The following is a 24,023-nucleotide window of genomic DNA, read 5'->3' as shown; positions in this document are numbered from 1 at the left end:
TCACTTTCCACTTCCTGCTGTTGATCATTTGGGAACATAATTTCTGCTTTCTTGCCCTTCCACTTTGGCTGCTGTCCATTGGGCTGCACCTTTCCCATTCCTCTGTCCTCTAGTGGCCATACACAGCATAACTGCATATTTCCTCATTTCTTACCTATTGCTAGGTTTGCACAGTTTGAAATTATAACCATTGGGAAAAAAATCACACAACACCATGATTGCCATATTGCTGGCTACAACTGTACGTACAACATTAGCTGGTCTCAAAGATTTAGCAGGGGTTTACCATTAATCCAGTGCATTTCTGTTGCTGGGGAGTCTGTTTCCAATGGAAATACATAGGTTGAAGTGACAGTGACAGCAGCCCAGTGGTTCTCCAGGCTGAGATTCTAGGTGGGTCTCAAGGAGATAGGTACCCAAAGCCTTTTGAAATGGGAGATGGACTCTTAACTCTGTTAGGTCACTTGGAAAATCCTTTCCGCAGTGCTGAGGTCATACAGTTCTCACTGGTGCCCAGCTCCCCTGCCTCTGGCCAAATTCTGATGTGCTCACAGTGGCTGAGCCAGCACTGCCATGTTTGGCGCCACAGGAGTTCTGCTCGTTGCTAGGCGGTAGCCACTTCCTCTCACCATAGGTTGTGTCATGCCCTGACGAGAGGGCCCTGCATGCAATAGAGCTGTGCAAGACAGCTTGGGAAAGCTGGACACCATGTCCTGAGAATTAGCCCTTTCGGGGCATGTACTCATTGCAGTGAGTTTTGGGGACACTCATTTTAACAGGTCCCCTTCCTTTGGACTGCTCTGTGCAATTGGTGGCAGCAAAACAGCTGGTGCCCTGCAGGGCCACAAGCAGAGTCCTTCGTCAGTGATCATTTGACAGACCCCAATTCCAGAAATTGCCTCAGTTCTATGGGTGCCTTGGCAATCCACCAGCTGGGTCTGGACACTCCCTGCATCACTGCCAGGTTTAGTTCTGATAAGAGCTATAAAGCTATTCTTGCTGAAGTGTCCAGAGGTCATTGCTGGGGCCTGGCTGTTCATGAAAGGATAGTGGACATGCACCAGCCCTTGTAATCTGAGCAGATTCCCCAAGGAATTTAGACAAAATACTGGTTAAGATTAAACCTTAAAATAAGTTTATTAACTACAGAAAGATAGCTACCTAACACTTAAGATCACTTAAAATCTATCTCTGATCTTTATGCCTAAGAAAAAAAATTAAAAACACATTCTAAATCCTAAACTTTTTCAGACTCAGTAAGATCTGAATCAAAAAGGTTTTCTCACACCACTGGATGTTGCAGCCAGGTTACAGTTCTTAATAACAGGATGAATTCCCTTCTCGGCCTGGGACCAACCTCCCCAGTTCAAAGTCTTTGTCCTCCCAGCGTTCTTGTTGCTTCCAGAATAGGTGGGGGAGGAGAGAGGTGGTCTAATGATGCCATTGTCCTTTATTTTATACTCTCAATTCATGTCCCTGGAAAAATACTGGCCGAAACATGTCCTGGTGGGCCTTGCTGAATTACAGAGTTGAGCAATTACAGTTGTGTGGTGCTTGCACACTGTCTGTTACGGAATTGTAAACCTCTAGTTTACAATTCCCCTGCTGGTCAATGGATGGTGATGGTCATTTAACATCTGCCTGGGTGTGAGCCAGCTCCTATGTTGTCACTGGAGAAGTAACAGTGGGCAACTCCCAAACTTTCAACACATTTCAATAACAACCATATAAAAAAATATCATAACGCCATATACAATGATATATATATATTGACAGAAGAATGAGTTTCAGCAGATCATGACCTTTCATATGATACCTTACAGGCATGTTTTTTTATGAAATATCACAACCATATACAAAAGTTGAATATGGATGTTACAGGATGCTATTTTGAGGTACAGTGCATCGCAGACTGATTGCTTCAACAACCAGACAGCTTTCAAAACCTCAGGCTAAATTATTATCTCAGAGTCTCTGCATGTTTTTTTGGTTAAAGCTACATTTCCCGACTGCTTTGCTCAGTGCGTCCTTGACCTCTCTAGAGACTAATAAATTTATTAGAGCATAAGCTTTCGTGGACTACAACCCACAAGAAGTGGGCTGTAGTCCACGAAAGCTTATGCTCTAATAAATTTGTTAGTCTCTAAGGTGCCACAAGTACTCCTGTTCTTTTTGCGGATACAGACTAACACGGCTGCTACTCTGAAACTTGACCTCTCTGTTTCTCGGGCTATAGATGAGGGGGTTTACCAGGGGAGTTAGGACCGTAAAGCAAAAAGAGAGCACTTTCTTCAGATCTCTGAGTTTATCACGTTTTGGTAGCATGTGGACAGTCATTATGGTTCCATAGAATATTGTCACCACAGTGAGGTGAGAGGAGCAGGTGGAAAAGGCCTTTTCTCTCCCGGTCAAGGAAGGGATTCTTAGGATACTGAAAAGGATAAACACGTAGGACATCAGGGTTAGTAGGAATGGAGGCAGGGTGAATACGGAGATTATTATGAAATCCACCAACATGCTCAGGTGAGTGTCACTGCAGGAGAGTTCTATCAGTGGGATGGGATCACAATAGAGATGGTCAATTTCATTCGGGCCACAGAATGTTAACTATGATAGGAATAATATTAAGACAGTACTGGCCAAACAACCATTTAACCATGACCCAGCAGCCAGCTGGAGGCAAAATCTGTTATTCATAAGAGTTGAATAGTGCAGGGGTTTACATATTGCTAAATACCTATCATAGGACATTGCTGCTAGGAGATAGCATTCTGCACCTGCCAGAGAGCCAGAGAAATACAGTTGTGTGATGCAGCCACTCACTGAGATGGTTCTGTCCCCAGTCAGCAGACTAGACAGTAACCAGGGCAGGAAGGTCGAGGTGTAGCAGATCTCCAAGTAGGACAAGTTGCCCAGAAAAAAGTACATGGGGGTGTGAAGGTGCTGACCAGTAACAACAAGCACCACGATGAGAGTGTTCCAAGCCACAGTTGCCATGTAGATCACTAGGAACAGTAGAAAGAGAAGAATTTGCAGGTGAGGGAGATCCCCAAATCCCAGGAGGATTAATTGTGTGACAGTCATTTGGTTTCTCCAATCTGTGTCTGCCATGGGTTGGGGCTAGGAACAAAAAAAACAAGCTGGGCAATTGAATTGGAAGAACATAGCGTTAAAAGTTAATCAAGTCTTGTGAATTAATACCATAAATATTCAGAATATTCCCTTCCTCTCCTGGTTACAGGCTGAAATTTTAAGGCTAAATGTAGATTTCAGAGCAAAGTGCCAGCAGTCTCAGTCGGAAGACAAAACAGAGGGCTAAGGTTGCGGAAGGGAGTGAAACCCCGGCTGAGTGGCTGAAGTGTTTGGTAAACTACTCAGGTTGCAAAGGCTGTGCATTTCCACTTTCCCTTGAAGTAAGTGGTGAATCAATTAATAAATTGGTTTTGTTCTGTCCAAGATGGTATATCCCTGAGGTAGAAGGCTGGGAGCTGGTGGTATCTGGTTGGTATCCTTCTCTGTGAGATTTATGAGTGGTTGTGGGAGCATTCTTGCAATTTAGCTGGGTGTGGGGCACCACCTGCTGCTGGACTGAGGGATAACAGCACCTGGAGGGATTTGCTTCTTGTCTCTAGCAGAGTATTGTGACAGTCACCCCAGGCTATTGTGTTCAGGGGGCAGAGCAGGTCTCACAGTTCCAGGTTGTACCTGGGGAAACCACCTAGACCGTCAAAGTTTCCCATTGGAGGAGAATCCAGTGATGTGGACTCTTAGTGTAACTCATTTGTTTACACTATATACACCAGTCCTGGAACAGAGGTGGCCACAGACAACAAGCAGGGTCTCCGCTCTTTTAGGGATCTCAGACCGTATGCCAGAAGCAGGACTAGTGTGCAAGGACCTTTTCCCCACACAATATTTTCAGCCTAGGACACTAAGGGTGAAAGCTGGATTTTTACCAGTGAGTGGGAGCTGAGCAAGGCAGGGTACTTCTCTGCATGACCTCTCTGATCAGTGTCGCTGTGCTTCTTTCTAATGCTATTGCATCATGTGTTTACATATTTTTGATGCAACAGCCCGCTGGTCTGTATCTTAATAACTATTGCAATAACTTCCCTATAGATCCACTGTCATTCCTAGTATGTGCCCTATGGGTTGCCTGAGCATTCTGTGTGTTGGATTCTAATTTCTGAGAGGTTTCTGCCTCTTCTAAAAGAACAGAAAATAAATCGATTGATATGGGAAAGGAAATGTCCAGCCTGCTCTGTCCTGAGGCTACTGGGGTGATGCACGGTGCCCACTTTTTTGGGAAACCCTGTTTTAAAGTGAACTTCTTAGGTTTTCTATTCGCTTTGATTTGGCCAATGTTCATCCCAAGTGGCACTGAGTAGTTCTCAAAACTGTACCTGCAAAAGTGCCTGAGAGATTGTAGAGATGACAACTGGAAAGGGTTTTCCATAAATGTGTCCTTTTTATATTCAGTTCTTTTTCAACCCCTGCCTGGTGACAGAATGGAACCTGGACATTTGGAGGCTGCCTAACTAGTCTCCCCTATCCCTGGTCTTACTGACTCAAGGGATATGGAGCGGAGCAGTGTATTCAAACTCACATCCTAATTGAAATATCTGAGGTGGTGAAAAGCAGCACTAAGTACCGAGTCAGTGCACAGGGGTTGTTCTAAGGTAACTAACCCGTGGGCATGTCATGGTTATTATTAAACTGAAAAGCATCACAGTTTCAGCCAAAATCTCAAAAGTTAATAACAAAATGTTTTTAAGTACATCAGAAGCAGGAAGCCTGCTAAACAACCAGTGGGGCCCTTGGACAATCAAGATACAAAAGGAGCACTTAAAGACAATAAAGTCATCACAGAGAAACTAAATGAATTCTTTGCTTCAGTCTTCACGGCTGAGGATGTTGGGGAGATTCCCAAACCTGAGCAAGCTTTTGTAGATGACAAATCTGAGGAATTGTCACAGATTGAGGTCACTAGAGGAGGTTTTGGAATAAATGTATCAATTAATTCCAAAACCTCCTCTAGTGACCTCAATCTATGACAATTCCTCAGATTTAACAGTAACAAGTCACTGGGACCAGATGGCATTCACCCAAGAGTTCTGAAAGAACTCAAATGAGAAGTTGAAGAACTATTAACTATGGTTTGTAACCTGTCCTTTAAATCCGCTTCTGTACCCAATAACTGGAAGATAGCTAATGTAACACCAATGTTTAAAAAGGTCTCTAGAGGTGATCCTGGCTATTACAGACCAGAAAGTCTAATGTCAGTACCGGGCAAATTAGTTGACACAATAGTAAAGTATAAAATTATCAGACACATAGAAGAACATAAATTGTTGGGCAAAAGTCTACATGGTTTCGGTAAAGGGAAATCATGTCTTACTAATCTATTAGAGTTCTTTGAAGGGGTCAACAAACATGTGGACAAGGGGCATCCAGTGGACATAGTGTACTTGGATTTCCAGAAAGCCTTTGACAAGTCCCTCCCCAAAGGCTCTTACGTAAATTACATTGTCATGGGATAAGAGGGAAGGTCCTTCAATGGATTGAGAACTGGTTAAAATACAGGGAACAAAGGGTAGGAATAAATGGTAAATTTTCAGAATGGGGAGGGGTAACTAGTGGTGTTCCCCAAGGGTCAGTCCTAGGACCAATACTATTCAACTTATTTATAAATGATCTGCAGAAAGGGGTAAAAAGTGAGGTGGCAAAGTTTGCAGAGGATACTAAACTGCTCAAGATAGTTAAGACCAAAGCAGACTGTGAAGAACTTAAAGATCTCACAAAACTAAGTGACTGAGCAACAAAATGGCAAATGACATTTAATGTGGATTAATGTAAAGTAATGCACATTGGAAAAAATAACACCAAATATACATACAACATGATGGGGGCTAATTTAGCTACAACTAATCAGGAAAAAGATCTTGGAGTCATTGTGGATAGTTCTCTGAAGACGTCCGCACAGTGTGCAGCGGTGATCAAAAAATAAATAGGATGTTAGGAATCATTAAAAAGAGGATAGAGAATAAGATGGAGAATATCTTATTGCCCTTATACAATCCATGGTAAGCCCTCATCTTGAATACTGCGTACAGATGTGGCCTCCTCATCTAAAAAAACATACTGGCATTAGAAAAGGTTCAGAGAAGGGCAACTAAAATAATTAGGGGTTTGGAATGGGTCCCATATGAGGAGAGATTAAAGAAGCTAGGACTTTTCAGCTTGGAAAAAAGGAGTCTAAGGGGGGATATGATAGAGGTATATAAAATCATGAGTGATGAGGAGAAAGTGAATAAGGAAAAGCTATTTACTTGTTCCCATAATATAAGAACTAGGGGCCACCAAATGAAATTAATGGACAGCAGGTTTAAAACAAATAAAAGGTAGTTCTTCTTCACACAGCACACAATCAACTTATGGAACTCTTTGCCTCAGGAGGTTGAGAAGGCTAGGACTATAACAGGGTTTAAAATAGAGCTGGATAAATTCATGGAGGTTAAGTCCATTCATGGGTTTTAGTCAGGATGGGTAAGTAATGGTGTCCCTAGCCTCTGTTTGTCAGAGGGTGGAGATGGATGGCAGGAGAGAGATCTCTTATGGAATGTCAGGGATTGGATATTTACATGGATATCAGTAACGTACAGTTTTATCATAATTAATGACAACCAACATTCTGGAAGGGTATTAAACCTCATGCTTCAGGGCTTGAGCCAATCTCTAAGTAACAAAGACCAAAATGAGAGCTAAATGGGTGGCAGATTATCCCACCTCTACCTCCTAAGCAATTCTTCCAACTTCCTCTTAAACATCTGGGTATGGCCTCTGTCAAACAGGATATTAGAGTAGACAGACCTAGGGTCTGATCCAGTCTGTCAATTCCTATGTTCCTATGAAAAGAGAATAGGTAAATCTGGGTTGAAACTGATCAAAGCACAGACCAGTATCTGAGTTCTGGAATACTTGAATTAGATACTAGTTGAAGAGGGCACATTTCATAGGATCTAGCTCCATCCATTAGAGGGCAGCCCCTCCCCCACATTTCCTTAAATTATTTGAATATTGTCTATAGATCCATTCCGTTTTTGCATCTCACAAATATCCATACACCTGCTTTCCAAAAGTTGGTATACAAGCATGAAATTCTCATTTTTTAACCTAAGTTTTCTCATATGAACCCAAATAAAATTATTGTTTCAGCTTTACGGCAACAAACCACTTGATGTATTTATTATTAGTTTGGTTGCAAAATAGGTTGGGAAAACATTACTCCCAACCCATTTTTGTGTGGTTGGTTTGTTGTTATGGTGATGGTGTTTGAACTTTTTAATAAGGGTCCCACTTCAACCTATCTTTCAGCTGACTAATTTTGTGTTTCCAAATCTTTGTTGCGAACATTGCCCAATGTGAATTATTGATTCCTCATGTAACCCTTCTTCCTGGTGGAGTCAGCAGCAACAGGGGCCGGGTTCAATATCTAAGGTTTCCTTTCCAACAATTCAACACAAAACTGTCTCAAACCCCAACCCAGTAACCTGAGACAATTACACATACTACCCCTGGGGCGCCTCTAGAGGCAACAGTTTCCCTCTCACAAGCAGAGAGTCTGAGAGCGGAAAAGAAAGTTTTAATAAAAAGGGGGAAAGTAACCCGGCATTAACTTGGGAAAATGCTGCAAGCTGGATTCATCACATAAAACCATGAGCAAAACACCCACCCCAGGGTATGTTGGGCAGTGTCCTTGTGCCTCGGGATCTTAAGTCCAGCAACCAAAAGTTCCTTTAGCGTGCCCCTCCCTTCACCACACACCACTCACAGTTATTGTCCTTGGTCAGTAAAGACCCAGAGTTCAGAAGTGTATTGGCGTGAGTCCACCCGGGGGCATTGTGGAGAAAAAAGCACCTTGTTCGGTCCGCTACCCAGGTTCATGCCCTGACACCTGCCACTCTGCCGGTCACTCCCTGTCCCCTCTGGAATGGTTTGAGGGCCCACAACTTAACACAGCTCTCTGTGATTTCAGCTGTTTGTGGGCAAGCTCCACTATTAGTGCAGATTGGACAGTCTCTGGCATCAGAGACAATGCCACAAAACAGGTCTAATGCTTAGAGCTGGTTATTAGTGATTTCAGTTCTGTTGGTTTACAACAAGACTTTCAAGTGAGTCATACTAAACTCTATTATTAAACAGTGGAGGAAAGAAGGGTCAAGTAGTGTTTGGTCCCCTTCAGCAAAGCCCACACCACAAACTACATGCCCCCACCATCTCTCAATTCCACTCAGCTTTGGCACCCATGTCTCCTACTTAGCAAATGCAGTATAGCTGAGGGTGAGTCCCTCCATCACAGTATGCCAAGTATAGTTCTGCTACCCTTGATCCCCACATAGGGATACACAACTCTTTGTTATTGGAGCAGGTGTAATAAAGTGACTTGTGCTCCAACACCACCAAAAGTTGTTATTTGGGCAAAGCATTTCCATCATGCTAGGCAGAATAGGTGTGTCTATGCAAACAAGGTCAGTTCATGAAGTCTTCTTCCCTAGTTCATCACTAGAGGTCAGGGGAGAGTTCATGCAGGCCTGGCTTACACTTATAAAAGGGAAAAAACATCCCACAGGGGAAAATACGTCACATAATGATGAAACTCTAGGTGATGGCCTCTTAAAACCAACTGCCCATAGAATAATAAATAATATTAAGCCTATATCTGCTGCCACCTACTGGGCACTTCAGAAAATAGCTGCCCATTTCTCCTGCTTTGAATGTGCTGCCCTCTAGTGGACACCTTGCAGCATCACTGACCTTTCCTTTTCACATTACAAGACTTTATCCTGTTCTGAAATATACTGGCCAATACGACTGCCCTTTGACATGCTGTGTAATCGACCCTAGGGGCAGCAGATTGAAAGAAATGAGCAATCTATTGCTCTGTTCTTACCCTCTGCTCTCTTCTGGAGTTAACTACAGTGGATACTGTAGCTGCCTCTTTCCATCCTTGATGCTCTTGTGTCTCCGTTGGTCATCGTTCCACCATGGTACATTTTTCCTCTCTTTAGGTAGTGTTGTTAATTTAGGACTACCTAGGCTGGCTGTCTCTGATTCCCTTATTACACGGCTTCAGAATTCCTCAGTATCTTCGTTTATAAATTGCTCACTCACATTCCTCACTTTGGTTTCTAAAGATATTTCCAGTAGCATAGAGGTCCATTGATCCACAAAATTCTTTCCTCACCATTTACACTCATGTAATCTAACCTGTATTATACAGCTTTACCTCTGTCCACTTCCCTTTGCTGGTCATGTGGCAACATCACTTCTCCTTTCGTGACTTCCACTTTGGCTGCTATCCACTGGGTAGCACCGCTGCACCTTCCCATATCTCTAAACACTAGTGACTTTAGCGAGCATAATCACATCTTTCCTCATTTCTTACCTACTGCTAGGTGTTCGTTATTCCAAATTAGAGACACTGGGAACAAAACTGTACAACAGCATGATTGCGACATTAGTGGCTACAAAAGCACATACAACAATAGCAGTGGCTCTCAAAGGTTTAGCAGGGGTTTCCCATCCATCCAGTGCATTTCTGTTGCTGTGGGGTCTGTTTCCAATGGAAATGCATAGATTGAACCTGAGACTGTGCCGAGTGGAGACAACACAACACATGCACGCAGCCAAAAAACATTTGATGACAGAACCTACCATGACAGAATCGCAGTAACTCTTGCTGCTGAAATTCTCAGTGGCATCTAAGAGAGTTAAGCATCCAACTCCCATTTCAAATGGATTTGGGTACCTAATTCTGTTAGGTCCCTTGGAAAATGGTTTCTGCAGGGCTCAAATCCTACTATTCTCACTGGTGCCCAGCTCCCCTACCGCTGGCCAAGCCCTGTTGGTAGGTTGTAGCTGATTCCTCTTGCCATAGGTTGCCTCATGCCCCGAGGGGAGGGCCCTCCATGGAGCAGAGCTGTCTAAGGCCTGGTCTACACTATGAGTTTAGGTCGACTTTAGCAGCATTAAATCGAATTAACTCTGCACCCATCCACACAATGAAGCCATTTACTTCGACATAAAGGGCTCTTAAAATCGATTTCTGTACTCCTCCGCGACGAGGGGAGTAGCGCCAAAATCGACATTGCTGTTTCGAATTAGTGTAGTGTGGCTGCAATTCAACGGTATTGGCCTCCGGGAGCTATCCCACAGTGCACCATTGTGACCACTCTGGACAGCGCTCTCAACTCGGATACACTGGCCAGGTAGACAGGAAAAGTCCTGCGAACTGTTGAATTTCATTTCCTGTTTGTCCAGCATGGAGAGCACAGGTGACCACGCTGAGCTCATCAGCACAGGTAACCATGCAGTCTGTTAATCGAAAAAGAGCACCAGCATGGACCATACGGGAGGCACTGGATCTGATTGCTATATGGGGAGAGGATTCTGTGCTAGCAGAACTATGTTCCAAAAGATGAAATGCCTAAACATTTGAAAAAAATCTCCAAGGGCATGATGGAGAGAGGCCACAATAGGAACTCACTACAGTGCCACGTGAAAGTTAAGGAGCTCAGACAAGCCTATCAGAAAACCACAGAAGCAAACGGAAGGTCTGGGGCAGAGCTGCAGACATGCCGCTTCTACTCTGAGCTGCATGCAATTCTAGGGGGGGGGGGGCCGTTACCACTACCCCACATCTGACCGTGGATTCTGAGGAGTGGGTACACTCAGCCATGCATGAGAATTCTGTGGACGGGGAAGATGAGGAGGAGGAAGTGGAGGATGAGCTTGTGGAGAGCCCACAGCACTCTGTTCTACCCAACAGGCAAGATCTTTTTCTCAGCCTGAGTGAAGTACTCTCCCAACCCTCCCAATGCGGTATCCCAGACCATGAAGCCATGGAAGGGACCTCTGGTGAGTGTACCTTTGTTAATATAAAACATGGTTTAAAAGCAAGCGTTTTTTAATGATTAATTTGCCCTGAAGACTTGGGATGCAATCGCGGCTAGTACAGCTACTGGAAAATCTATTAACGTGTCTGGGGATGGAGCGGATATCCTCCGGGGACTTCTCCATGAAGCTCTTCTGGAGGTACTCCAAAAGCCTTTCCACAAGGTTTCTGGGCAGGGCAGCCTTATTCCGTCCTCCATGATAGGACACTTGACCATGCCATGCTAGTAGCAAGTAATCTGGTATCATTGCATGACAAAGCCTGGTAGTGTATGGTACCGGTGTTTGCTCGCATTCAAGCAACATCCGTTCTTTATCTCGCTGTGTTATCCTCAGGAGGGTGATATCATTCATGGTAACCTGGTTGAAATACGGGCATTTAATTAAGGGGACGGGACAGAGATGGCCATTCCTACTGGTCTGTTTGCCTGTGGCTGAAAAGAAATCCTTCCCTGCAGTTAGCCTAGCGGGGGAGGGGGGGCATTGGCGCTGAGCTTTTTACGTTTGGCTAGCAGGGATCTTCTCTGATACCAGCCACACGGTGGGGGGAGGGGTAAAGCGATCATCTCAGAAAATTGAATGGTGGGGGCAGTTTGTTTGGTTTCTGGTGCTGCACGTTAACAGGAAAACCGCAGCACTCAATGGACTTTGCTTTGTATGTGGGAAAGGAGGGCGCTGCTTTTAGGAAGGTTGCAGAAGCCGAAAGACAATGTCTTACCATGGCCTCATGCAAGCCGAATTCTGTTGCCCGGACCTGTGTCTGTGATCTCTAACACCAAAGCTTCAGGCACTCAATATTAAGATGCAAAATGCGACCTTGTACCGAAATCACATGTGCTATGTAATGTGAATAGTGTTGTTCACTGTGAAAGAGTACAAGCATTGTTCTGTAAAATGTATCTTTTAAATATTTCTATCCCTTTTTTCCCTCCTGCAGCTGCAAATTTTTCAAGCCTCCCTCCTCCGTCCCGAAGGCTATCTCAGATAAGGCGGCGAAAAAAAAGCACGCGAGACGGAATGTTCTCTGAAATCATGGAATTGACCCGCAATGAAAGAGCTCATCTTAATCTGTTGAAGGACATGGTATCACAGTACAGGAAAGCTGCCAGTGAACGTGAGGACAGGAGGGACGCCTGAGATGAGAGGTGGTGGCAGAAGGATCAGAGGAGGCAGGATACAATGCTGGGGCTGCTGCGTGATCAAATGGACATGCTCTGTCATCTGGTGAAGCTTCAGGAATGGCAGCAGGATCACAGAGTGCTGCTGCAGCCCCTGTATAACCGCCCTCCCCAAGTTCCATAGCCTCCTCACCCAGACGTGTAAGAATGCGGGGAGGGGAGGCTCTGTGCACCCTGCCACTCCACCCCAGTGGACAGCACAAGCAAAAGGCTGTCATTATGACCCCTCATAATTTGTCCCCCACACTTTAAAATCCAACAGTTTCACCAAGTACAAAAAGCTCTTGGGTCTTCTGTTAAAACTTGTAAGCTACTGTCTGTAGAAGCCATTGATTGTATTTATCCTGTGAAAGATACTTTATTACTATGTTAAACTTACAAACAAGTTAATTGACTTTCTTCTTGAAGTAATTGATACAATGTAAATAAACACTATAAGCCATTAAGTAACTTTCACTTCATTGTAACAGCAACGGCCCCTAGGAACAGACCCCCACCCTCTGTGATTAAAGGGCTGGGAGTCTCAAGTGAATTAGCACATACCCCGAAAATGGTGGAGACAGTAAATTAAAATATGGTTAAGATATGGAAAGTATGTTGATGAATGCTTGATGTACATGAATGGTTAGGGAGGTGCCAGCCTAGAAAGGGAGTATCCATTGGCCGAAGAATGTGTAAAGTGGACCACCAGAACCCCCGGAGGGTAAACTGGGATCCACCCCACCACCTGGAAGGATGAGAAACACAAAGTTTGGACAGTTTGGAGCCACCAGGAATGTGCCCAGGAATGTGTCCAGGAATGTGCCATCTGCTGATTGAGTGAGCAACAGCAGAATGAAACAGCTTCCATAGACTAACAGGAATTAATTCCTGTAAGAATGGACTCTTTGAGTCTCTGGCTCTGCTGCCAACCTCCAGGAGTATCAGGTGCACCTGACACAGACTCAGGTCTATCCTCATGACCAAGATACCTGGCCAGTAACTTGGAATGAGCAACTTATAGGCTGGTAACTATAACACCTATATATATATATATATATATATATATATATGTGTGTGTGTGTGTATAAGAAATAAGTAGTGATAGGAATAATTAGTCAAACAACATTGTTTACTTTTATCTTTTGCTTTACCATTATATTTACAATAAATGTGGCATCTTTGCTTTATCCCTCTTAATAAGATCCTGCTAGTTTTAATTCTATTGGTATAACAGCAGATCCCCAACTGAGGACGTGTCACAAGACATAGATCCCAAGCTCCATCCCTGTGAAATGGTGCTATGAACGCTGATTGGCACTGTGGTGGGAAGGGGAGGCTAAGGGTACGTCTACAGTATGAAATTAATTCGAAGTTATTTTATTCGAATTTCCAGAATCGAGTTCATACATTCAATGTTATGTGTCCTCACTAAAGCGCGTGAATTCGGTGAACTGAGTCCACAGTACTGAGTCTAGCATTGAATGGCGGAGCGTTGCACTGTGGTAGCTATCCCACAGTTCCTGCAGTCTCTGCTGCCCATTGGAATTGTGGTTAAGTTCCCAGTGCATGATGGGGCAAAAACATTCTCACAGGTTTTTCTGGGTGTGTGCCATCACCTGCTCCTCCCTCCGTGAAAGCTATGGCAGATGCCAGGCTGCCAGCAGATGATGCAGCACGGTGCACCACCTATCTCCTGGTATGTTGAATCTACTTCGAATGTCCTCTCCTATTTCTATCTACTCTTTCATCTAACCATTTCCCACCATTTCTCGGCCATCGTGAACAGAGCCAGACAGCTTCCGCCGTTTTTTCCATGTTGTCTGTCCTGGGCTCCTGTGGAAACTAAGAAGGTAACAATTCCCCGCCGTTTCTCGGCCATCGTGAAAAGAGCCGCACAGTTCCACCGCAAACTCTGCTCAAGCTTCCGCTGCAAACTCTGCTCTCACCGCTTTTTCCATGTTGTCGGTCCTGGGCTCCCGTGGAAGCTACAGAAGGCAACAATTCCCTGCTGTTTCTTGGCCATCATGAACAGAGCCACACAGACAATCTGGAGAAAGCGGCGGAAGCCGTCCTGGACTCCTGTGGAAGCTACAAAAGACAACCATTTACCGCATTTTATTGGCCATCTTGAACTGAACAGCTCATTTTGCACCCTTTTTCAAGGATTACCCATGCAGGCAACATTGTGTGGCAAACATGGAGTCTGCTCAGATCTCTTCTGCAGGCGAGGAAGCAACGACAGTGCGATTACTATACTGATGAGGACATGGACACAGACATTCCCAGGGCTGGCTCCAGATACCAGCCTAGCAACCTGGTGCTTGGGGTGGCAGCTTGTAGGAGGCAGCATTCTGCCCAATCCTAGGGTGGCACGGCCGCTTTTGTTGTTGTTGTTCTGCTCTGGCTGCCTTGTAGGGGGCAGCGGTGCGGAGGATGGGATCGCCCTGCAGAGCCCTCCCGGCAGGTGGCGCAGTGGTCGGGGCCATGTGGCAGCGCCCAGCTGAAGCCCTGGCCGCCCATTTCTCTCTCTCCCCACCGCTCCTTCCCCCTCCCCCCGCTAGCCGGGGCACATCTGCAGGGCAGGGAGTCGCCCTACACCCTGGCTCCGGCCGCGCTGCAGGTTTTTTTTTTTTTGCTTGGGGTGGCCAGAAAGCCAGAGCCGGCCCTGGACGTTCCTAGATGCACAGCATGTGGCGATTGGGAGATCATGGTGGTGTTGGGCCAGGTTCGTGCCATGGAACGCTGATTCTGGGCCCGGGAAACAAGCACAGACTGGTGGGACTGCATAGTGTTGCAGGTCTGGGATGATTCCTAGTGGCTGTGAAACCTTTGTATGCCTAGGGTGACTTTCATGGAACTTTGTGACTTGCTGTCCCCTGCCATGAAGCACAAAGACACCAAAATGAGAGCAGCCCTCACAGTTGAGAAGCGAGTGGCCATAGCACTGTGGAAGCTTGCAACACCCGACAGCTACCGGTCAGTTGGGAATCAGTTTGGAGTGGGCAAATCTACTGTAGGGGCTGCCATGCCGCAAGTAGCCAACACAATCATTGACCAGCTGCTATCAAGGGTAGTGACTTTGGGAAATGTGCAGACCAGTGTGGATAGCTTTAATGCGCTGGGGTTCCCTAACTGCGACGGCGCGATAGATGGAACGCATATCCCCATCTTGGCCCCGGCACACTGTAGCGGCCAGTACATAAACTGCAAGGGGTACTTTTCCATTGGACATTTCACCAACATCAACATGGGATGGCTGGGAAAGGCGCATGATGCTCGCATCTTCAGGAACTCTGGTCTGTTTGAACAGCTGCAGGAAGGGACTTACTTCCCAGACCAAAAAATTACTGTTGGGGATGTTGAAATGCCTATAGTTATCCTCGGGGACCTAGCCTACCCCTTAATGCCATGGCTCATGAATCCGTACCCTGGACAGTAGTAAGGAGCAGTTCAACTATAGGCTGAGCAAATGCAGAATGGTAGTAGAGTGTGCTTTTGGATGTTTGAAAGGGCGCTGGTGCAGTTTACTGACTCGGTTAGATCTCAGCGCAACCAATATCCCCATTGTAATTGCTGCTTGTTGTGTGCTCCACAATATCTGTGCGAGTAAGGGGGAGACTTTTATGGTGGGGTGGGAGGTTGAGGCAACTTGCCTGGTGGCCAATTTCGCACAGCCAGACAACAGGGCAATTAGAAGAGCACAGCAGGGCGCGCTGCGCATCAGAGAAGCTTTGAAAGCCAGTTTCATGACTGGCCAGGGTACGGTGTTACAGTTGTGTTTATTTCCTTTCATATATATAGGGTGCGGGTAACTTCAAGAGAAACAAAGTCAAAATTGTTTAAAAACTGTTATTTATTATTTGATGCACAATGCATTGAGAGAAATTAGAAGGTAGACTGGGGCGGGGGGGTACGGTTGGGTTAGGGTGGTGGAGGAGGAGGGAAGGACAAGTCCAGAAACCAAATCAAAAGTTTGCATATGCCAGCTTTCTGGTGCTTGGGCGATCCTCCTGGGTTGAGTGTGTGGGCCCCTGTAGCCTCCTCCCTCGTGTTCTTGAGCGTCTGAGTGAGGAGGCTATGGAACTTGGAAAGGAGGGAGTTTGATTATACAGGGGCTGCAGCAGAAGTCTGTGGTCTTGCTGCCTTTCCTGCATTAGATCCACTATATAGCGGAGCATGTCAGTTTGCTCCCCTATGATCTTGACCATAGCATCCTGCCTGCTCTCATCGCGTGCGTCCCTCCTCTCTTTGTGTTCCTGTAATGATATACGGGACTCCACAATTGTTTGCCTCCATGCATTCAGCTGGGCCCTATCAGTGCAGGAGGACTGCATGAGATCAGCGAACATGTCGTCCCAAGTTCGTTTTTTCCACCTTCTAATCTGGACCAGGCTCTGGGATGGAGTAGATAGGGGCGCGATGAAACATTTGCCCCTGTGGCAGGAGAAAAAGGGAGGGTAGTATTTTAAAAAATACATTGCAGAGAACAAAGGGGACACTTTGGTATGAGTAAGCCATCACATACGGCCGGGCAACAGAATTCATTTTGCAAACAGCCGCTAGGGGCACCCGGGGTTCTGCTTCTTCTACATTCATTTCAATGCTTTCAAACTGCTGGGCCCCCTTTCCCACAGCAAGCCATGGGTTTGCCATTTAAAAGAAGGGCCTGCGGACTCTCTGGGATGATCACTGCACACAACAAGCCCCCTCCTCCGCCCCCCACTGCGTGGCTCCGATCAGGCTCACAGCAGGGATGAGCCCTTTACACTAAACGCGAACAATCCAGCATGGCTGGGTTCCCCCCACACCCCCAAACGCATGGCTTCGATCAGGCTCTCACTCACCAGAAGTACCTTCTCCAGGGTCATGGAACAGGAGCCCACCTTGGGAGTGAGGGGAGGCTATTAGATCCAGCATTAAGATTAGTTCCTGGCTGGGGGTGGGGGGGAACGGTTTCCCCACTTGCCTCCTGTGCACTGTCCTTCTCCTTCTCCTCTTCTTTGTCCTCCAATGTCTCTTCCTCCTCACTCTGTGCAACTCCCCCCTTGCAGGTGTCCATGGACAGAGGTGGGGTAGTGGTGGCTTCACACCCTATAATTGCATGGAGCTCACAGTAAAAACAGAATGTCTGGGGCAGTGACCCAGAGCGCCTGTTTGCCTCCCTGGCTTTTTGGTACGCTGGCCTGAGCTCCTTGATTTTTGTACGATGCAGCTATGTGTCCCAGGAGTAGCCTCTTTCCGTCACGGCCCTGGAGACATTAGCATAGGTATTTGTGTTCCTTTTTTTGGAATGTAGCTCTGCCATGACAGACTCATCTCCCTAGAATGTGGTGAGATCCAGTACCTCCCATTCAGACCATGCTGGAGCTCGTCTGCAAATCTGGGACTGCGTCATCTCTTCTTCTTTCTCTTCTTTCTGCAGAAACTGGATTTTCTCAGGGAAGAGACCTGCAGTTACCTGAAGGGATGAGCAGGTACATTTGACCTACATTTGGAAAATGAGTTTCTCCTTCGATTTAAAAAGTGTAAATGCTGCCTCATATTTATATTCAGTCTTCACTCTTTTTAATATGGTCCCACTTCAGCGGTTCTCCCAGTTGGTACAAAGATTTGTAGCTAACAATGCCCAATGGGACTTGTACAGTGTGACTTGTACAATTCAATTTTTTTAAAGTCTAATGAACCTATCTGTAAAATATTTAACATCATGAACAAACACCAGCTTACATTTTTGGAATATGCCTGTGCAAGGTGATGGCCTGTTATAATGTAATTACACCACCCCTTTATTAATATTAAATATATGCTGTCATCTAGTGGGCATTTCTGAAAATAGCTCCCCATCTATCACCCTTACAACATGCTTTCACTTAGGGAAGAAAAAACAAATGCACAAATACAGAATGGGGGATAACTGGCTTGGCAGCAGCACTGCTGAAAAGGATCTGGGAATTGTGGTGGATCACAACCTCAACATGAGTCAGCAATGTGATGCTGTTTCAAAAAAAGCAAATGTAATTTTAGGTTTCATTAACAGAGGCATAGCATGCAAGTCTCGGGAGGTGATAGTACCCCTCTGCTGGGCTCTGGTTAGGCCTCAGCTGGAGACTGTATAGAAAATATGTAGAGAAACTACAAAGGATCCAAAGGCGAGTAACAAAGATGATCAAAGGGATGGAATGCAGCTGTATGAGGAAAGGCTGAAGGAACTGGGTGTGTTTAGTTTGGAAAAAGAGGATATTAAGGGGGGAATATGATAGTGGTCTTCAAATAATTGAAAGGCTGCCATAAAAAAGATGGAGAATAATTGTTCTCTCTTTCCACATTGGACAGGACAAGAGGCAATCGGTTCAAACTGCAGCATAGCAGATTTAGATTAAATCTCAGGAACAACTTCCTAACTTTAAAAACAGTAGGACAATGGAAAAAAAAACATAGGGAACTCGTGCAATCTCCTTCACTGGAAGTTTTCAAAAGGAAGCTGGACAGCCATCAGTCTTGGATGGCTGAGACTCAACAAATCCTCTATCTTGGCAGGGGGTTAGACTAGATGACCCCTGTGGTCCCTTCTAACCCAATGGTTCTATGCTGCCATCTAGTGGCCAATTATTTTATTGGCTGCTGAAATGTATTGGCAAAAAGAAGAACAGGAGTACTTGTGGCACCTTAGAGACTAACAAATTTATTAGAGCATAAGCTTTCGTGGACTACAGCCCACTTCTTCGGATGCATATAGAATGGAACATATAATGAGGAGATATATATACACACATACAGAGAGCATAAACAGGTGGGAGTTGTCTTACCAACTCTGAGAGGCCAATTAATTAAGAGAAAAAGAAAAAAAAAAAAAAAAAAAAAAAAACTTTTGAAGTGATAATCAAGCTAGCCGAGTACAGACAGTGTGATAAGAAGTGTGAGAGTACTTACAAGGGGAGATAGTCAACGTTTGTAATGGCTCAGCCATTCCCAGTCCTTATTCAAACCGGAGTTGATTGTGTCTAGTTTGCATATCAATTCTAGCTCTGCAGTCTCTCTTTGGAGTCTGTTTGAATAAGGACTGGGAATGGCTGAGCCATTACAAACGTTGACTATCTCCCCTTGTAAGTACTCTCACACTTCTTATCACACTGTCTGTACTCGGCTAGCTTGATTATCACTTCAAAAGTTTTTTTTTTTTTTTCTCTTAATTAATTGGCCTCTCAGAGTTGGTAAGACAACTCCCACCTGTTTATGCTCTCTGTATGTGTGTATATATATCTCCTCATTATATGTTCCATTCTATATGCATCCGAAGAAGTGGGCTGTAGTCCACGAAAGCTTATGCTCTAATAAATTTGTTAGTCTCTAAGGTGCCACAAGTACTCCTGTTCTTCTTTTTGCGGATACAGACTAACACGGCTGTTACTCTGAAACTTGAAATGTATTGGTCACTAGTCAGTATTTCTGACCACCCCCATTTCATTTCCTCTACTCTGCTGACATCTAATGTCAGTTTCCCAGCATGACAGCCTGTTACTCTGCTCTCCTCTAGTGGATATTTCTTCCAATAGCTCTCTCTTTCCCATTTTCAACTATAACTCACTCAATATCTGCTACTATCCACAGTTCATTACATAGTGTAGAGTTCCTTTTCTCTTCAATACTCTTTCCTCACCACTTATGCATCATTATACAGCTTCACCTCCCTTTCCACTTCCCTCTGTTGGTGATTTGGAAACATTATTTCTGCTTTCTTGCCCTTCCACTTTGACTGCTGTCCATTGGCCTTTGGGCGGCACCTCTCCCATTCCTCTGCCCTCTAGTGGCCCTACATAAAAAAACTTCATCTTTTTTCATTTCTTACCTATTGCTAGGTTTTCGCTGTTCAAAATTATAACCATTGGGAACCAAATCACACAATAGCATGATTGGAACATTAGAGGCTACACTACACATACAACATTAGCGGGTCTCAATGATTTATCAGGGGTTTACCATTAATCCAGTGCATTTCTATTGGTGTGGAGTCTCTTTCCAATAGAAATACATAGATGGAAACTACAGTGACAACAGCCCAGTGGTTTTCCAGGCTGAGATTCTAGGAGGCATGTAAGGGAGATAGGAACCCAAATCCTTTTGAAATGGGAAATGGACGCTTAACTCTGTTAGGTCACTTAGAAAATCCTTTCTGCAGTGATGAAGTCCTACAGTTCTCCCTGGTGCCCAGCTCCCCTCCCTCTGGCCGAGTCCTGACATGCTTACAGTGGCAGAGCCAACACAGCTGTGTTTGACACCACAGGAGTTCTGCTCATTGCTAGGCGGTAGTCACTTCCTCTCACCATAGGTTACATCATGCCCTGAGGAGAGCCCCTGCATGCAGTAGAGCTGTCCAAGACACCTGGGGCTGGCTGGACACATGTCCTGAGAACTAGCCCTCTGGGGACATGCGCTTAATGCAGTGAGTTTTGGAGACACTCATTGTAACAGGTGCTCTCCCTTTGAACTGCTCTGTGCAGTGGGTGGCAGCAGAGCAGCTGGTGCCTTGCAGGGTCACGTGCAGAGTCCCTCGTCAGTGACCGTTTGACAGACCCGGCCCTAGAAATGCCTTCACTTCTACGGGTCCCCTGGCAACCCCCCAGCTGGGTCTGGACAGTCCCAGTGTCCCTGGCTTGTGAGTCTAGCTCTTTGTTTGCCCAACATCCCGGCCTCCAAGGGCCCTGTGAGCCTGGTGCTGGTGCTTTGCTGGAGCTGGTCACAGCCAGGTTTAGCTCAGATAAGAGCTATAAAGCTGTTCCTGGTGAAGTGTCTAAAGGTCACTGCTTGGGCCTGGCTGTTTACATCCGGCCTGTGTGAGTGTAATGATGGTGGTTGGTTTGCAGGGGGGTATGGTGGGGATGGTATTAGGCGCAATTTCAGAGGGATCAGATTTCCCATGCTTATGTCCCCATACAGGCTGCAGCAGAAGTTCGTATTTTTATTGTCCAACCATTTATTTTGATAAAAAATGGCTTCCTTAGAGATATAAAAAAATGGTTAAAATTGTGTCCACTCTTCCTGGTGCCCAGTTGAAAACTCCATGATGGGAACATGGTTTTGGCCACTTCCCTGCCTGGTTCTTCCACTTAGATGGACAACACTGAGTGCTGAGATTTTCAATGGGAGTTTTCAACTTAATTTTAATGGGGCTGTGTGACAGGAGCCCCGGGGTACAATCTGGAGCTGTGGGACTGCTGTGCCCCCTTACCTCTCCAGCCTAGGCTGTTTCTCATGATGCTTTAATAGTGAGAAGCAGCAATCACCCCCCACCCCAGTTACTGTCATCACCCAGTCACAAGCATACACACACACACTCTCACCTGAGTTGCATGAATGTTCTCCAAGCCACTCATGAACTACAGAGAGGGAGACACCAGCAAATCCCCCCAGAATTGCACCCAATGAAATGTATTGTTATCGTTTAAGACGATAAAGTGCTTAAAACATTCTCTTGAGCAATGCAAGCTCATTAATTAGTTCGCTACTTCATCAAAGGTTAGTGGACATGCACCAGCCCTTGTAACCTGAGCAGATTCCCCAAGCAATGTAAACAAACTCACTGGTTAAGATTAAACATTAAAATAAGTTTATTAACTACAGAAAGATAGTTACCTAACACTTATAATCACTTAAAATCTATCTCTGATCTTTATGCCTAAGGAAAAAAAATAAAAATGCATTTTAAATCCTAAACTTCATCAGACTTCATAAGATATGAATCAAACAGCTTTTCTCACCCAATAGATGTTGCAGGACGATTACAGTTCTTAAGACACAGGCTGAATCCCCTTGTCAGCCCAACCTCCCCAGTTCAAAGTCTTTGTCTTCCCAGTGTTCTTGTTGTCTCCAGAATAGGTGGGGGAGGAGAGAGGTGGTCCCATGATGCCGCTGTCCCTTATTTTATACTCTCAAGTCATGTCTCTGGAAGAATATTGGCCCAGACATGTCCTGGTGGGCCTTGATGAGTCACAGAGTTGAGCAATTCCCATTGTGTGGTGCTTGCACAACTGTCTCTTACAGAATTGTCAATTATTTTTTTTACAATACCCCTGCTGGTCAATGGCTTGTGATTGTTGTTTAATGCCCATCTGTGTGAGGGTTACCTCCTATGTTATCACTGGAGAACTAACAGTGGGCGACTCCCAGACTCCTAATATATTTCAATAACAAGCATATAACAAAATCTGATAATGACGTATACAATGATGATATACATATTTTGACCGAAAAATGAGTTTCAGCACATCATGACCTTACATATGATACCTTACAAACCATGCTTTTTATGAAATATCACAACCAAATACAAAAGATGAATATGGGGGCTACAGTGTGCTATTTTGAGGTACACTGCATCGCAGACTGATTCCTTCAACAACCAGACAGCTTTCAAAATCTCAGTCTATTTTATTATCTCAGAGTCTCTGCATGTTTTTGTGAAAGCCACATTTACTGACTGCTTTGCTTAAGGCTTCCTTGACCGCTCTATTTCTCAGACTGTAGATGAGGGGGTTTACCAGGGGAGTTAGGACCGTGAAGCAAAGAGAGAGCACTTTCTTCAGATCTCTGAGTGTATTATGTTTCCGTAGCATGTAGTAAATTATTAGGGTTCCATAGAAAATTGTCACCACAGTGAGGTGAGAGGAGCAGGTGGAAAAGGCCTTTTGTCTCCCAGTCGTGGAAGGGATTCTCAGGATGCTGGCAAGGATAAACACATAGGAAATCAGGGTTAGTAGGAATGGAGGCAGGGTGAATACACAGGATAGTATGAATTGCACCAATATGCTCAGGTGTGTCACTGCAGGAGAGTTCCATCAGTGGGATAGGATCACAATAGAAATGGTCAATTTCATTCGGGCCACAGAATGTTAACTGTGATAGGAATAAGACAAAGATTGTAGTAGCCAAACAACCATTTAACCATGACCCAGCAGCCAACTGGCGGCAAAACCTGTTATTCATAAGAGTTGAATAGTGCAGGGGTTTACATATCGCTAAATACCGATCATAAGACATAGCTGCTAGGAGATAGCATTCTGTAGCTGCCAGAGAAGAAAAAAAATACAGTTGTGAGAAAAAGCCCCTGAATGAGATGGTTTTGTCCCCAGTCAGGAGACTGACCAGCATCCTGGGCAGGAGGGTGGCGGTGTAGCAGGTCTCCAAGCAGGACAAATTCCCCAGAAAGAAGTACATGGGGTTGTGAAGGTGCTGATCAGCTACAACTAGTGCAATGATGAGCATGTTCCCAGCCACGGTTGCCATGTAGATCACTAGGAACATCTGGAAGAGAAGAATTTGTAGGTCAGGGAGTTCCCCGAATGCCAGGAGGATAAATTCTGTGACAGCCGTTTGGTTTCTCCAGTTTCTGTCTGACATAGGTTGAGTCTAGGAACAATAAAGCAAACTGCAATTCAATTGGAAAAAGATAGAGCTGAAAGGTAATCAAGTATCCTGAATTCATTCCATAAATATTCAGAAACTCCCCTCCCTCTCCTGGCTACCAGCTGAAATTTTAAGGCTAAACGTTGACTTCAGTCAAAGTGCAAGGAGTCTCAGTTTGAGAACAGATCTTTTGTATCCATGTAGACCACCCTCTGCCATATCAGATCAATGACTAATATAACAGTTCATTTCTCTGGTAGCCGAGTAGTGATATGACAGATCAGGCTCTTTCTTTACCTACTATTGTATCCCACCTAGTGACATACTGAAGCTTAACAATGATGCTTAAGTGCAGTAGTTCACTTCTGGCAATTGCCAGAATCATGCCATAACTTAGCAGTCAAAATCAATAAATACATCAACTAAAATGTTGAATTAAGTTTTCCAGTGCAGTCTATTTTCCTTAGGCATTGATCTTCTGTTATAATTAATGGAAATTAATCTAACAAT

At 45.0% G+C, this 24,023-nt stretch overlaps 2 pseudogenes; both read right to left on the bottom strand.

Annotated features, from left to right (window-relative positions):
• Window positions 1-1,198: 1,198 nt before the first annotated feature.
• Window positions 1,199-3,084, bottom strand: LOC128847337 (olfactory receptor 6N1-like; annotated as a pseudogene).
• Window positions 3,085-21,835: 18,751 nt separating this feature from the next.
• Window positions 21,836-23,411, bottom strand: LOC128848074 (olfactory receptor 6N1-like; annotated as a pseudogene).
• Between the last annotated feature and the right edge of the window lie 612 nt (window positions 23,412-24,023).

This window comes from Malaclemys terrapin, chromosome 13 (assembly GCF_027887155.1).
Source record: "Malaclemys terrapin pileata isolate rMalTer1 chromosome 13, rMalTer1.hap1, whole genome shotgun sequence".
NCBI classification, from domain to species: Eukaryota; Metazoa; Chordata; order Testudines; family Emydidae; genus Malaclemys; species Malaclemys terrapin.
The sequence above is the reverse complement of the archived record's forward strand: the minus strand, read 5'-3'. Positions and strand labels throughout refer to the sequence as shown.